General features: G+C 36.1%; 1 protein-coding gene across 3 annotated transcripts in view; it reads left to right on the top strand.

Moving 5' to 3' along the window:
• LOC115987157 (disease resistance-like protein DSC1) overlaps window positions 1-13,702 on the top strand; it is a 53,465-nt gene extending 39,763 nt beyond the window's left edge. Inside the window, exons 6-9 of one of the 3 annotated variants that reach the window (XM_031110777.1) lie at window positions 10,922-11,046; window positions 12,109-12,344; window positions 12,759-12,899; window positions 13,443-13,702. The gene's annotated coding sequence lies outside the window, so the exon portion shown is untranslated. Of the gene's footprint in view, window positions 1-10,921; window positions 11,047-12,108; window positions 12,900-13,442 lie in introns of all 3 variants that reach the window. The other 2 variants (XM_031110771.1, XM_031110763.1) reach the window with 2 other exon arrangements.
• Window positions 13,703-15,794: the final 2,092 nt, after the last annotated feature.

Here is a 15,794-nt window from a genome sequence, read left to right as displayed (position 1 = left end):
CTCTTCAACCAAAACAGTAAACTAAAATTTTTTTTATCCTTCTACTTTTTCGTTCTTTCCTCATTTTTTATCTTCTTATTTTTTCCATCCTTCTAACTAAATGGACCCTTAAAATTTAATGATTTTGGGATGACCACTAAACTTTAATGTGAAATAACAACTACAGTTAATTGTTTTCTACTATTTTTTTTCTTTAAATTTTAATGAATTATATAAGTATTCTATTCTTGTCATAACTAAGCTAGTTAGCTACAACTTAGCGATGGAAATAAAATAACATAAAATTATATTATCTTACTCATTTTCTCTCCAAAGTTTTCCATCCATCCTATTTCACCTCCAAACAAACATACCATAAAAGAAAAACTTAATGCATTTCTCTAAAGAAGTGGGATCCCAATAAGATTATGTCCTCATCTAATTGAGCTTTTCATGCAATTTTCCATGGTAAAAGCTAATTTGCTACCCCTGAATAAGTGACAATAAAATAATATTTCTTCAATCCATGAGTTGCATACTACTTACTTTACTTCGCAATACTTCAGTTGTGAAGTACAAATTAAACACCTTGCATTTAATTTACATTGTTATTTCATTTTTAAATTATCACGAGTTAAATGTCGTAAATTGCTTTGTGAATTGGCAGCAGCAATGAATGTGAACTTATCCAAGAAATTGTTGAAAAGATCTCAAAGTCTAAACTAAATCAAATGGAACTACATGTTGATAAATATCCAATTGGAATAAAGTCTTGTGCAGAGGCTTTAATAACACGTTTAGATATTGAATTAAATGAGGATATTCACATGGTAGCGATCTATGGCCTTGGTGGAGTAGGCAAAACCATAATCGCAAAAGATATTTATAACAAAATTTCACATCATTTCAAAGCAAAAGTTTTTCTAGAGAATGTTAGAGAGAGGTCAGAGACAGATGAAGGCATAATATGTCTACAAAAGATACTTCTTTCTGAGATCTTAAGGGGTAGGAATTTGAAAGTGCGTAATGTGTCTATTGGAATCACCATGATAAATGAATGTCTTTGCCAAAAGAGGGTTCTTATCATACTTGACGATGAGGATAATTTGGACCAAATAGAAAAATTGCTTGGAAAATGTGATCAGTTTGCTGTTGTAAGTAGAATCATTATGACAACAAGAAATAAACGCTTGCTTGTAACTCTTTGAAATGGTATTTCAACCTAAGAATATGAGGTTAAGGAATTTGTAAGGTTGAATTTATTCAACCATCTAATTGGCTTTATTCCGTGCCAAATTTGCTTGTAATTCAGCATTTAGTAACCCTATATTTAGGTGGGTTTGATGTAAGGGTAGTGAGTGAGATAGAGTGAAGATTGCTCAAGAGTGTGCAAGAAAACAGAGACTCGCGGTTGGGCCTCGTGGGTGACTCGCGGTTTCAAGCCGCTAGACGCAACACACGTGCCAAGCATGCTGGAAGGTGAACAGTCATGCAAGCTGGAGCACTACAGGACAAAACAGGACAACTGGCCATACGGTTATCTCGCGACTGGATCTTGCGACTTAGTCAAGCCGCGAGGTCAAGCCGCGAGCCACCCCTGTTTTGTTAAACCTGACGTTTCACATTCCTCTCCCACTCCAGTATAAATACCCCTTTTACCCACGATTGTGAGAGAGCTTCCAGAGAGAATTTTGAGAGAGAAACTCTAAAGAAAAACAAGATTGATTCACCCACAATCTATACCTTAGAGTCTCTTCAAATTCCTCAACTCTCTTCCTCTCCATTGTCAAATCCTTGAGAGGCATTATACCAAACCTGATTCTCACCATTATCACTACTGTGAGAGAGCTGTTTGGATTTTTGGGAAGCAGTTAGGAAGGAACCAATCTTCATTGGTTGATGCTACAGTCTAGTAGCGGAATCCGGGAAGTTAGAAAAGAAAAAGGTTTGGCGCAACCTCGTTGGAGCAAGAAGCTTGGAGGGCTTAGGTGCACTGGGTAGATTAAGCTTGAAGGGTCTATTGCTGTCCATGTATCCCAACTATATTTTCTAGTGGATTGTTTACCGCTTGGAGGGCGGCGGAGAGGTTTTATGCCGAGGGCTTCGGTTTCCTCTTTGGTAACACATCGCGTGTTGTCTTTGTGTTTGCATTTTCCTTCCTCTCTATCTTTGCCTTTTTATTATCTGCTGTGGATTATATTTTGTTTTGGCTTAGATAGTTTTTACCAATTCCATATTATAGCATATGTTAAGTTTCCGCACACTAGTTGTTTGACATATTACTTGAATTGGTTAAGTTGTAATTTGGGGGTCTAAACGTTCAAAGGTGTTTATACACATTTTTGAACTTTCAATTGGTATTAGAGCGGGTACACTGCTATTGGTTTCATTACCATTGTGTGATCCTTGACTCCCTTTTGAGATGGATCGGTTTCAATCCCTAAATGCACCTCCATATTTTGATGGTAGTAATTATGCTTTTTGGAAGGTTCGCATGAGAGTTTTTCTGTGTTCTATTGATGAATCCGTTTGGGATGCTGTTGAGATTGGTTGGACCAGACCTGAGGCAGCCAAATCCACTTGGGATAAGGCAGCACTTACTGCATCTAATGCTAACAGTAAAGCACTCAATGCTATTTTTTGTGGTGTGTCTCCAGATGAATTTCACAGGATTTCTCACATTACCATTGCCAAAGAAGCATGGGAGATTTTGGAAACCACCTATGAAGGCACGAAGAAAGTGAAAGACACCAAGTTACAAATGCTAACCACTCGGTTTGAGGAACTCAAAATGAGTGAGGATGAGTCTTTTGACTCTTTCTATGGGAAGCTAAATGAGGTGGTTGTCAGTAAGTTCAATTTGGGGGAGAAAACGGAGGATTTAAAAATTGTAAGGAATATCCTTCGATCATTGCCGGAAAGTTTTCGTGCTAAAGTGACAGCGATTGAAGAGAGCAAGGACCTTGATGACATCAAAGTATAGGAGCTGGTTGGTTCTCTGCAGACTTATGAGATGTTGCTGTCCAATCAACGGAAGAGTAAATCTCTTGCTCTAAAGACCATTAATGAGAAGGTGGAAGATCAAGACTCATCGGGAGAAGATGTGGTTGACAAAGATGTTGCATACCTTATTAAAAATTTCAAAAAGTTCTTAAAATTCAAAAATAATGGCAAATTTGATGATAAAAGAAAATTCCAAAGTTCTGGAAGGGAGAAAAGGGAATTCAAAAAGAAAGATGGAAAAGAATCCCAACCCACACAAAGTGTCACTTGTTTCGAATGTAACGGGCATGGACACTTTAAGAAGGAATGTCCGAATTATTTGAAATCGAAAGGTAAAGTGTATGCCACGACTTTGAGTGACTCGGATTCGTCTGACTCAGAATCTGAAGAGAGCTGTAATGGAGAGGGGAACTATTCAGCTTTTATGACTATTGCTCATGTTGAGTCTTCAGATGAGTTGAATTTGCTTGTACGAGACCTTGGAGAACATAGTGATGATGAATCACTAGGAATTATTGAAGAATCAGATGCTGAAGAAGATGAAAGTACAGAAAATCTTCAAGAGAATTATAACTCACTCTTGGAGAAGTCGGGTGAGTACACAAGGGTGGCCAAGGCTGCTGTGAGAAAAATGAAGAAGGCTGAGGAGGACTACAAAAGTCTCCTAATCCGATATAGGGAGGCCAAATGTGAGATAGAAACACTGAATGGTGAGTTGTCCGAAACTTACACAAAAGTGAGATTTCTTGAGAATGAGGTTGTGCAAGCAAATGCTAAAATAGAGAGGGTCACCACCAAGAAGCTAGATGATGTTATCTCATCTCAAAAGAGCTTTTCAGACAAATCCGGATTGGGATATACCGGAGGAAGTAGTTTATCTGGAAATGTCACTAAAGAAGTGAAGTTTATAAAGGCCAAAGATCCAATTGTAGCTGACCTTACTGGTGAGAAGCTCGAGGTGGAGGAGAAGAAGAATGTGGTGAACCAACGGATGCTGAATCCCCGTAATCAATCTACGGGCAGGTCTGAATCTCGTGCCAAGTAACGCCCACGACCACAAAGAGGTCCTAGAGCAACTTATGTGTGTCATTATTGCGGACTTCAAGGGCATACTCGACCAAATTGCCAAAAGCTGAGAGTAAAGAATAGTGCAACTCCTCAAAGGTCAGGAGGACCTAGAAATGATAGAAGAATTTGGGCAGGTGATCAATCTAGAGATCAGAATGGTGATCCCGGAATGATGAACGTGATGAAGATGATTGGTGCATTCACCAACTGCTTGGAAAGCTTCTCACGAAGGTTTGAAAGCCCTAACTCCCGTACCCAATCCTATAAGGAAATCACCCCAAACGCAAGTGACGTGTGGGTGAAAAAGGGTACTCATGCATAAGCATTACAACATGTCCATGCATTAATACTTCCTATGCTTTGTGACAATGTTTGTTTGTTTTGCTTGCTGTTTTTGTTGTTGGTTGTTTGTTTGTCTACTTGTGCATATTTTTAATTTTGTCTTATCAATCTTTTTGTTTCTTGTGTCAAAAATCCAAAAATCACATAAAAATTAGAAAATCAAAAAGCTTGATTGACTTTGTTGAGTTTTTGTCTCAAAACTTGTTTTGCCTTGTACCTTTGTGCTAATGGCTTTGTGCATTTTCGAGTATTGCTTGTTTTCATGCACTCATATCACTGTGGGAAAAATCTTAAAATCTATGTGATTGTTGTAAATAGATCTTCAAACTTGTCATGAATGATTAGTGAATGGTTATGTTGATCTTGAGACATGTATAGACTTGTGTCTATATATCTTCCCACTATTTATTTATGTTTTTGCTAAAAAGAGCTCACCAAATGTAAATCTCCAAATGAAAAGAGATATTGAGCTGCAAAAGCCTGTCGTACATTCTAGTATTCGACTAGGAAAAAGGGTAAGCGACTTTATATTAAAGAAAATGTTTATTCAAATGGCCAAAGGCTTGTTCATTAAAGAGAAATATCAAATATCACTCTCACAATGAGAGGTGATTGCCTCAAAAGATCAAATGTTATGATTAAAAGTGGAGTCAAATGTAAAGCTCCAAGTTAAGTTATCAAGTTTTGTGGGAGGTCATATATACATATTTCTATAATTGAGATGGGTCACATGATCTAGTGCTAATTGTGTATGTCTTGGTTGAATTGATTATTGAAACTTCACATTAGACTAAGGACTATCTCATTGTTGATATCCACACACAACACACAAGTTTATGTTCAATAAATGCCATATTCATTTGTGTGATTGTACTTGATGAAATGTGTTTTCACATGCTCAATCCTTGTTAATTCAAGTACAAAAAGATTTTTGAGTGTTTTAGGTGTTTTTGGAAAGTATTTTGTTTAAAAAATCTGAAATTTTCAAAAATCCAGTTTTGCCCTGTTTTGGCAGCTCAGTCGCGGGTATGTCAAGTCGTGAGCCTCAGTTGCGTCTTCGCGGGTCATTTTTGGCGACTTGTTTGCGAGTGGAAGGTCCAGTCGCGAGGGTTACTCAGAGATTTTCGCGGCTAAGCTCGCGACTCACTCGCGGGTAGACCTTCCAGTCGCGAAAAACACTTAGAAAAATTTTTCAAATTTTTGTCCTTGAGTGTTTTGGCGGCTTGAATTGGCGACTGTGTGGCGACTTAATCAAGTCGCGAAAAACGCGTGTTTGGCAGAAATAGGAGCAGTTTTTAAATCTTTTTCAGTTTTCCCTCGAACATTTGTGACTGTTCATCTTCTCTCTAAACTATCTCCCTCCCAAACACTCCGTGCTCCCATCTCCAATCTCCATTGTTGCATACTTTCTGCTCAAATTCTTCAAGTCACAGGTATGGGTTTTCAGTTTTGAACTCATTTCTACTTGATTTTGTGTTTTTTTCCCTTTGATCTTTCGCATATGTTTATGATTTAGAAATGGGTTTGTGTTTTGGCTATTGTTCTTTGTTCATGCTTAGCTTGCGGATGCTGTTGCTAAAGTTTGTGTTGATCTTGGTTGTTTCCTTTTTGGTCTTCATCCTGTGCTTAGCTAAGTGTGTCTTTTATTTTATTTGATCTTGAGCTATTGTGTTGTTTCAAAATGTTCCGTTTGATGATGTGTGTTTTTACTGTGCTAAATGTGCATTTTCTATTATGTTAATTTGTTGGGAGCATCTGTTAGTTTCAAATTGCTGAGTGTGAGTCATGTCATTTTTCCATTATATGTCTCAATGACATATATCTGCCTTTAGGATAGTTTCTATATCTACTGATTTTATTCTCCCCTGCATTCTCCATGTTGTTCTTGTGTTTCCTATTTTAGGCTTGTTTGTCCATGTGGTTGATCTAAGTAGCTTATTGTTTAAGTGTTCAAGTTCATCTGTGTGGCTGTAATCTCTTTGTTAATTACATGGTACTGACTAGGTCTACACATATATTGTTCTTTGCTGTTGTGGCCTTTTCTGATTGTTCACAGATGGCTCCCTCACCTCCGAAGAAGAAAACTCCTGCAAAGAAGGCTGACAAAAGATTGAAAATGGATTCTAAACTGTTTAAGTCAGTTCAACACTTTGAGAGATACAAGGATAACTTCTTGAAAGCAGGAATTATTCAAGAAAGATTTGTAGATTTGGAGGACTTAAGACAAACCTTTATCCCCAGCTGTTTTGAAGGAAGAGGATGGGAAAAGCTTCTGAGTGACTTCCCTGTAGTGTGTGAACCCCTGATTAGGGAATTTTATTCAAATGCTGTGATAAAAGAGAATGAGTTAAGTTGCTGGGTTAGAGGTAAAGAATTCATTTTGGATGCACATGTCATTGATGATGTGCTAGGGCTTGAAGGATTAGAAGATCAGGAATTTATCAATTACAAGGATAGGAGTGTTTCTATTGAAACAGTTCAACAAAGGATAGGTGGGTAGAAAGAAGGAAAATGTTTGAATACCACTGCCTTTCCGGTGGACATGAGGTGTCTAACAATAATCATGATGTTTAACCTCTATCTCATTAAGAAGTTGACTACAATCAACTGTGCTAGAGCAATTTTTCTGATGGATCTCAAAGAAAAGAATTTCATAGACATAAGTTCCCACATATATGACACCATTGTGGATGAGATAAGAACAACCTCTAGGCCAAAATTGATCTTTCCCAGTTTGCTAATGAGGATTTTTAGAAGGAAGGGTGTTCCAATCCCTCAAGACATCAGTCCCATGTCCACACCCTCTGCAATTAACAAGCTTACCTGCAAAAGGATAAGTGTTAGGCTTCCAGGAGAAGAAGATGAAGGTGATGAAGGAGAGGGTGTCCCAATGGAGACTGAAGCAGAGGCAGCAGGGCATGCATCAACCTCAACACCCAGGAGGAGTGGCAAAAGGTCTAGAGCATCAACTTCCTCAGATACACCTCCAGATGCTTTCCAAATCATTCTGGAACGACTTGATGGGATCAGAGAAGTCCAGACTGAGCACTCTGAGAGGATGAGAGCCATGCAGGACCAGATTGATGTTTTGTTTGCAAAACTTGACAGCTTCTCCACCCAGCCTGATCAGTGACCCTTTGGCCATTTCGATCAAAAAGGGGGAGATGTTTCTTTCTGGTTGATAATGACATTGATGATTGAGAAGCAGAAAAGCAGCTCTTAAGGGGGAGTAATGTGTTGAGGGGGAGTTGTCAAAGTTGTCAAGATCAAAAACTTTGTTTATATATGCTTATGTTTTGGGTATTTAATGTTTATATGGGTTTGATATACTGTGTTTTATGTGTATAGTTGTTTCTAACTCTTAACCTATACTCTTGATTTAAACTTTAATATATTTTGATGATGTTATTCAGGATGTTTTGTGTTTGTACCCATGTGCTTTTGTAAACTTTTAGGGTTAATGTTTTATACATAGTTTGTAGGCTTTATGGTATGTACCTTGCTTATTGCAGCCTTTATGCTATGTTGAAATTAGTACTTTAATGATAAATGTCTTGCATTTTGATTTATGTACTGTCACTCTTGTGTCCTTGTAAGATTGTTCCTAGATGCATATACCTTGTGTACTATGCATTGGTTGAGTGTTGAACATACAAGTGTCTTGCCTTGTGCTTGTTAACTTGTATGTCCTTGTGTTCATTCCAAGTGTGAATGAGCACTGTGATCACTACCTTTTAATGTTGAAGAAAATTTAATACTTTCAATATGATTTTTGCTTAAAATTTAGTATAGTACATCACGTATTTGGTCCCTAATTTAGTAAGTATTATATTTTTGGTGATTTACTTATTGCTTTTTTCAATTAGGGGTCGGATAAAATTCAAAGCATAATGTTGTACCCGCCTAAACCGATAAAGTTGCAATTAAAAGCACAAATATTTCGTAAGATGAAAAATCTTAAATTGCTTACAATTCGTAATGTACATTGCTGTGGACGCATTGAATATCTTCCTAGTAGATTAAAGTTGCTGGATTGGCATCAATATCCATTACCTTCGCTTCCATCCCATTTTTCTCCTAAAAATTTGGTTGTACTCGACATGGCTGGTAACTAATTAAAGAAGACATTCAAGTGGGTATGGTATTTTTTTTTTTTTTTTTTTTTTTGGGGGATAATTCCTTTTTTTTATTTTTTATTTTTTATGTTTAAAGTATAATTGATTTTTTTTTTTTCGTCTACAGGGTTTTTCATTCAAAACCGTGAGATCTGTGGACTTCAGTCGGTGTGAATCCATTAGAAAAATACCTGACTTGTCAATGAGCCCAAACATAAAGGAATTGAAACTTATTGATTGTAAAAATTTAGTTGAGATTGATGACTCCGTGGGGCGTCTTGACAAGCTTGAAGTGTGGGACCTTGGGGGTTGCAATAAACTTGAAACTCTTCCGAGTTATCTCTCGATGAAGTCTCTTAGATCTTTTAGTCTTGATCTCTACATAAGCCTTAAGAAGTTCCCCAATATTTCGCAAGAAATGAAAAGTTTAGAGTATTTATATTTGACCGAGACTGGTATTAGTGAGTTGCCTCCGTCATTTGGGAATCTCACTGGGACTATTGAGTTATTGCTCGGAAACTCAGCGGGACAGCTACATCTTCCAGGTAGCATCTATAATTTACAACGTCTTAAGCTTCTCATGCTTGTTGGCAATTTCACATTTCTGAAGGACGAGGAGCCACTGTGCAATTCTTTCGGAGGCTTTTCCAAATATGTTTTTCCAAGCTTGAACCATCTATTTTTGTATAGTTCTTCAAATCTCTCAGAAATGGATTTTATTTTGAATTATTTTTGTCCCCACATTGGAAAAATTATATATCCATGGTAGCAATATTGTTACCCTCCCAAAACGCATTGACGGATTTAAGAGTTTAGAATTTCTCGAAATCAAAAATTGCCATAAGCTTCAGGAAATTCCAAGGCTTCCACAAAGTTTAAGATATGTATATGCACCAGCAAGTGAAATATTCGTTCAGTTTCTTTTACCTTCACAAATACTTGTTGACTAATTTTGCTAAAATGTACGTAATTTATTGAATTCTCATGCAGATTCGAGAAATGATAGGGCTTCCACCAAATCCACCACCTTGTTTATGTGTGAGAAGCCACATGTTAATAGGTCTACACCCACACTCATCTTCTACAATATCCCCTGCGAGTGTCCCCAATGCGTATTTCTTCCTTAGTGACTATAAGTCTCTGGTAGGTGGATATGGGAATGAGATTCCAAATTGGTTTAACCACCAAAGCAATGGAAATTCAATATCTTTCTTCATTGGTCCAGAAATTCCAACAATTGCTCTCTGTGTTGCTATTAAAATGATAGAGGATGATTTTTGCAATTTTAATTATCATGTCGTCATTTCCATCAATGGTAGTAAACGACTGTTCGAAAGCACAATGTTTATTCTTCTATGTGTTGACCAGCTGGTGTTATGTTGTAGACTTCAGAGCTCATTGCAGAAACTATTTGAGGACTTGAATCTAGTTGATCGGAATCTTTTTAAGATTTTTTGTGAAACCTCTAATGATACTGGAAAATTTGTTCCTGTGATTACAAGGGTAGGGGTCCATGTAGAATGCATTTGTTCTCCTCAAAAATCCCGAGGCTATCAAAATTCAAAGAGCATTGTACAGCGAAACAGGCGGAGACCGTCTCTTCTCCATGGTTCAAGTTTTATCATGCGTAAACAGTACAATACCAAGCAGCCAACTCGAAGTACCTTTTTTCAACCATTACTAAAAGCACGAAAAGTCAGCAAAAGGAGAAATAGGCCCTTGGAAGCAAGGATCTGCACATGTTTGTGTTTAGCTCAAACCCACGGCCAGTGTCCGAAGGAGGTAGGCTCCACATATTCAACAGGACCAACTTCAGTGCATTCAAGCAATTTGGACGGTCCGATTATTTCAAGAGCTTTGAATGGTGGCGGGTCATCCTCCGTTTCTTTGTCTTCTAATTCATGGCTTTCTTTGAATGTGACAAATTGGTCTGAATTTGATTTTGGATTTGAATCAACCCTTGGTGATGGGTTTAATTTGGGTTCCTCCTCTTTAAACGATGATTCTGACTTCAGTCCATTTCTACAGTCAAAGAAAATGAGACCCTCTTGATCAAATTTCAACAAAAACATTGCAAGGTACTATAATTACTTTGTAAATGTTTTCCATTGTATCGTCTTTGTTTGATATCTTTTGTGTCTGATATTACTTTGAAATATTCAATCCATAGCTCATTGATTCTAATTTTTTGGATTGCTTAACCTTCATTGAGGTGCAGCAATTCTGTTTTTGGTATGATTTGGGTTTGTTTCTCTGAATATGGTCAAGAACTTGCAGTCAATGTATGTGGAGCAGAGGAGCTTTAACTATCCGGCCATCTACATTCCTTTTTGCTCTCTTCCAAAAAAGTAGAAAAACAAAAAAAACAAAAAAATTCTGGATTTTGACTTAAATTTTTTATAAAAAATTTACAGGTTGGAACACCGTGGAGGACCATTGATGACGAACAAGGCAGCAGCATTGGCAAAATTTCTAGAAAATATTACCAATTGTCACACCCTGGAGGATCATTGTGATTAAAACTATGAAAAAGAAAAAGGTTTCTGCTTAAGTTTACCTTAACTCTGCTTATCAAAAAAAAAAAAGATGTTTGCCTTAAATCATTGTTGGAACCTTTCTTTGGTGGATATTGATGATATCATGCTATTCAAGAACTGAATATAGGTGTGTTTTTATATCATGCCATATTTTGCAGAAATGTAGCATTTGTCATTGGCATTGAAATGTTGCTATCAGTATTATGCTTATATTGACCCTGCTATGCGTAGTGATAAATTTGGTTATGCTTAAAACAAGAAAGAGTTGTAACCAAACCCCCCCCCCCCCCACCACCCCCTCTTTTATTTTGAATCAATCCAAACATAGATGGCTCTTTTCCCACTTGAATTTATTATATTTTGAAGAAAATGGCCTTTTAGCTTCTCCAAAATCTATATACTAAAGGGCAGTCATTCTTGGTCTGCTTTGCACAAGAATCAGTAATATGTTTATAGTTTATTGTAAGCTAAGAAAATTATGACGTAAATAGTACCTAATGATAAGACATGTTTTGCAAACCTGTCTTTATTATATGAGAGAAATTACCACTTTTAATCCCCCAACCCAATAACACAAAAAAAAGGTATAAGAAAAGTGTTGTAGAGAAATGAGTACGAGGTATTTGGCTTTGCAAATACTTGATTGATTGGACTGGTCTTGATGGTCTTTTTTCTTTTTTGCTTAGTTTCTGGAAGTGATTGTATTTTTTTTATTTTTTTATTTGTTGTTTTTTAACAAAATAAGAACTAAATGCATTATGACTGATATAAATTATATTGGTTACGTTTTAGCTTGTGGTGAGGTGTTTTCAAGAAGTATCATCTATTTTTAATGAATAAAAATTAATTGCCAATTACGTGTTACAACGAATAGCCTTGTCCCCACAAGTGTATTCAAGTAAAGAGCACTATGAAATGTTTTGATGAATGAATATTATCTCCATGAAGATTTTATTAGGACCCAATAGATTTATTATTCCCGATAGTGAATGTCTGAGAATGAGCTCAACATCAAGTAGACATCAACAATGCATCATAACCTCATTGATTTGTTATGAAACCAGGTACTTAGAGGGAATAAAATAGGTCAAGGACTTGTGTGCCGAGGCTTGGAATGAAATGGTCAAAACTGTTCAATGGGACATTGGTCTCATCATGACAAAGCTGCTTTGAGGCATAGATACAAACATTTGAGGAGGCTATATAATGACATAAAGGTTCTTCAATAGAGTGGGTTATCTTGGGAAGAAACAGGAGAGATGGTAACAACTGCTCAGATTATGTGGGTTCTTATACCTAGGTGAATTGCCATTTATCCATTCTTGTATCATTAGATAATTTGTTGCTCTATTATGTTGCTTATATATAAACAAATCCAGGTGCATCCTGATGCTTGGTCTCATAGAAACTAATATGTTCCAAGTTGTCACAAATTGTTGTTATATATGTTGAAGGGGTTTCTAACGAAGCTGTAGAATTTCTTCATGCAATGCAGATTTTAACAATGAAGACCCAATTTGATGATTGGAATGTTTCTTGTTTCAGCATTGAGATCTTTGCATAATTTAAGAAAGTTATTGTCTACTTATAATTTTCATTGTGTTGTTCCTTTACCTACAATATCGTTTGCATTATCTCAAATTTTTTCATTGTTATCCAAAATCTGATGTTGTAGAATTGATAATTATGCTTATTTCTACTTGATTTATGGAAGGAGGGTATAACCATGTGGGTCAAGATATTGGTTGCATGTAATGGAGTTGGTGAGATTTTCTTTTCAGAAGCCTATAACAGGCTGCAGCATTTGGTGAGATTTTTGGATTCTTCTGAAGGTGCAAAATTTCAAATAACTCTTGTAAGTTTCAAATTAAGTTCTTATGAATAAACATACCATAATAGAACTCTCCCATATTTCAAATATTTGTTTTCGATACACGGAAATGACAACACTGATGAAAGGAAGTATTACTAAAGTCACACTCTAGACATTGAGGACTATTGGCTGGGATTGATGCTCTCTCTTTCTATACTACCTGTAGTTAGAAAGGATTTGTACATTCAATTTATGTCTTCCCAGATAATTTACGAGCATTTGCATAATTATTCATGAAGGCCATGTGAAAACTCTAGCATAAGTTAATGTAAGAATTTTGACCAAGTATTGTTGTCATAAGTTTTAATTTCCCAATAAAGCAATTACTGCATTTAGTTTTCCTGAAAGTGTCATATAAAAACGTTCAGCCAAAAAAAAAAGTGTCATAAAAACAGTGAAATCTCCCCATTTCCAGTAATGTTTGAGATTGATGTTGTTAAACAAGATGAAACAAAATAATTGTTCAAATTTTTTATTGGTACCCTTGAGAATAAATTTTTGCATGTAACAAGAGTTATTTTGAAGTTGTAGGTGAAGAGGATGACCAATTCTTCACTCGTAGTGTTTCTATGGATTATATTAACCTTGAGTTAGAGCAATTGCACAGAAAGAATAAAATTGGTCCTACATGCAATCCTCAAGCTTCAACCTGGATGATTGCATCATGTAGTAGAAGATTTGGCGTTCTGGGTGGCAAAGATGTACTAGAAGATCAAAATTTAAGCTTGATGAAAGATTACAAGGAAATAAAGGATCTCCCCATTCAGAATGGCTTTGCTGTTGATGAAATTTGCCAAAAAATGACAGCCAATGATGATCATTGGGAAACTTATATCAAGGTGACCTGCTTTCTCATTAGTAATGTTGCTAGGATAGAGGATTTTCCTGTTTTGTTTCCTATGGTTGTCATTTTAGAGTACCCTATAGCATGGACGTGTGTGCACACACACACTTTTCTCTTTTAACATATTTTTTTTTCCTTGATGAAATGATGTTCACACTTTCTTCATGAAGTAAATAAAATTTTATTGGGTAACATAGGTTGTAAAACATAAGTCATATTTATCATTGAACATTGAACAGGATAATTTTGAGTAGCTTTCATTTTAAAATGGCACTTTGCCTGAGCATCGGGATGCAATTGCATGCACAGATAGGATCTCAGATTTGTGATTTGGTATTGATTTATAGTATTGAAAGTCAAATGGTAGATCAAGCTATTTGGAGATAAAAGTGGAGATCAAGCAATATCCATCTTAGGAGTTTGAAAATCTTATCAGAGAAAAAAAAAATTCTGCAACTTTGTAAGCCCCAGCATGTTCTCAAAAAGTTTAGAGAGCCATCAAGGAGTAGTTGAGGAGAGGCCATGTATACTCAAAACATATGTGAATATTGAGGAGTTGGGGAAGCTTGCTAGCTGGTATTACCCTTGAAGGCAAAACGTTATTGACTTTAATTTCTAATGCACTTTCTAAAGAGTGATTTACATAAGCACTCTCTACTTATAAATTGTAAACAAAGATAGAAAGCTCTATGTAATCTATCCAAATACTAAGTCTCTTTTTTGCAGGTACTCAAGTGCTTTCGAAACAACTCAGACTTTGCAACCTTGGGATCGAGGACCAGAGAGGCCTGTTAGAGTGTGCACATCTCCTGATAGTTGGCAGTTGGTGATCACTGCTAAAGGGTTTTGGCAAGCTTCTTCCAAGTTGGAGAAAGCGGGGTAAGGGGTGGTGACAGCTTTTGTAGCCAAATCACATGAAGAACTATTTACTGGTTGCTTCATCTACAATACATCAAGAAAATAGACTACTAAGATGTTTGGCAATCAAAAAAATTATTTTTACAACTAAGCCAAAAGGATTTTCACACCTAGTCGTCTTGATTGCAAGTCATTTATTGGAAGATATCTACACAACGAAGAGAAGGCTTCCTTGAAGATTAGTGATAGTGGTACACTTCTGACTTGCTGAAGCAGGGATGCAAGTTTTTTTTTTTTTTTTTTTTTTTTTTTTTTTTTTTTTTTTTTTTTTTTTTTTTTTTTTTGCAGTTCATAACAGGTATTAACTGAGGCTAGGGTTCTTCATTGTACCAGCCCTTTTTGTTGTATCAATATAATTTTTTTTTTTTTAAAATTAACCGTATATCCATTCTATTTAATGTACTTTTTAGGTGGGTTTAGGCTTATGCTTGTAAACTTCAACCCAACAAGATAAGAACATCCCACAGTTGTAAATGCTTAAAAGATCAAAAGATTGATTGTATGTCATTTCATATGAAATTACTCATCTCAAGGTGGATTTTGACTTAAGTTGAAAAGCTTTATCTATCTTAAATTAGGTATAAGCTTATTATGATACATCATTATAAACTTGATATAACTTTTGTGGGGACCAAAAAGCCAAAAGACCTCTTATGTGGGGTGAGGTGAGGGAGAACTAAATCATGGCTGATTCCCACATCACTTGGGTAGGGTGAGGTCATGTGCTTTATAAACAATGCTTTGGACTCTAATTGGTATAAGACCTTTTAAAACCATGAGGGGCAACCCAAAGTGGGCTTTTTGAGTAGAGAACTCTTCAACATATTGTCAAACACCAAATTGAACCAAAACCTTCCACACCCCACACTCAAATGGATGATTGGGTTGATGATCAAGTATGCCTCCAAGTACCACAAAAAAAAAAAAAAAAAAAAAAAAACACTATTCCCAAAATAATGTAAATTATAACAAAAAACAATAGTCTATAATCTCTTAAAAACAAACAACAACAAATATTTCAAATATTTGATGGACAATAAGAGAACCGTCAATTTTAGATTTCACAACTAGGTTAAAATCAATTTAACTTGTCAAAAATTTAAGACCCACAAATC

This window comes from Quercus lobata, chromosome 1 (assembly GCF_001633185.2).
Source record: "Quercus lobata isolate SW786 chromosome 1, ValleyOak3.0 Primary Assembly, whole genome shotgun sequence".
Lineage (NCBI taxonomy): Eukaryota > Viridiplantae > Streptophyta > Magnoliopsida > Fagales > Fagaceae > Quercus > Quercus lobata.
Note: the sequence above shows the minus strand (reverse complement) of the source record. Positions and strands in the feature narration are given on the sequence as shown.